The sequence below is a fragment of the Octopus bimaculoides genome, chromosome 10, assembly GCF_001194135.2.
Source record: "Octopus bimaculoides isolate UCB-OBI-ISO-001 chromosome 10, ASM119413v2, whole genome shotgun sequence".
Lineage (NCBI taxonomy): Eukaryota > Metazoa > Mollusca > Cephalopoda > Octopoda > Octopodidae > Octopus > Octopus bimaculoides.
The window spans coordinates 47,026,657-47,027,797 of record NC_068990.1 but is presented as its reverse complement, the minus strand read 5'-3'; positions in this window follow the sequence as shown (position 1 = coordinate 47,027,797).

Genomic DNA, 1,141 nt, shown 5'->3' with positions numbered 1-1,141 from the left:
AGAGAGAGAGAGAGAGAGAGAGAGAGAGAGAAAGAAAGAGAGAGAGAGAGAGTTATATACATATATATACATATAGATACATACAAACACACACACACACACACACACACACACATCAACAGCGAGTTGCAAATGACCGAGAGTTTCATGCATAGTAATTTTCAAACCTCTGTCGATTTTAAGACTTTGTCGATTTATAGATATTTATTAATATTCTCATTTATCGAATTCTATTTCTTCTGGTTGTTCCATCCTCACCATCTCACACACACAAACACATAGCAACAAAAAAGTAAACACATCACCATTATATTCCAAAATTCTGATATTTAAATGTCATCATCATAAAGATGTATACTTCATTACGACCTAGCTCCGACTATCGATAGCTAATAAAGAAATTAATGTTTAAACGCTTGAATAACAAATGAAGACTAGTCAGACCATTTAGTTATGTATTCATTTGCTTAATATAGTTTTATTACTTTTGATTGAAACGTCATGTAGATAAGGGTTTCTGAAATAATATTTACCTCTAAAATAAACGAAGAAAACAGAAATTCAGCCAATGATGTCATTGGGGGATTGATCGATCGTTGTCGTCGTTGGAGCAGGCTGAAATAGCAGACAAATAAATCTCGCTCAAACCACGAGCTATTGTTTAAAAATAAAATAAAGAATGAATGAATGAACGAATGACTGAACACATGAATGAACGAATAATAACAATGGTTTAAAATTTTGGAACAAGGTCAACAATTTCAACTTGTACTTATTTTATCGGCCCCAAAAGAATGAAAGGCAAAAATTGATCTTGGCGGAATTTGAACTCAAAACGCTAACAAGAACAAAATACCGCAAATCATCTTGTCCGGCGCGCTAACGATTCTGCCAGCTCGTCACCTTAACAGCAACAACAACAATAATAATAATTTCTACGGTAGGCACAAGGTCTGAAATTTTGGGGAAAAGGATAGTCGATTACATCGACCCCAATCCTCAACTGATACTTATTTAATCGACCCCAAAAGGATGAAAGGCAAAATTTACCCCAGCGGAATTTGAAATCTGAACGTGAAGACGGACGAAATACCTTTAAGCATTTCGCCCGGTGTTCTAACGATTCTGCCAGCTGGCTGCT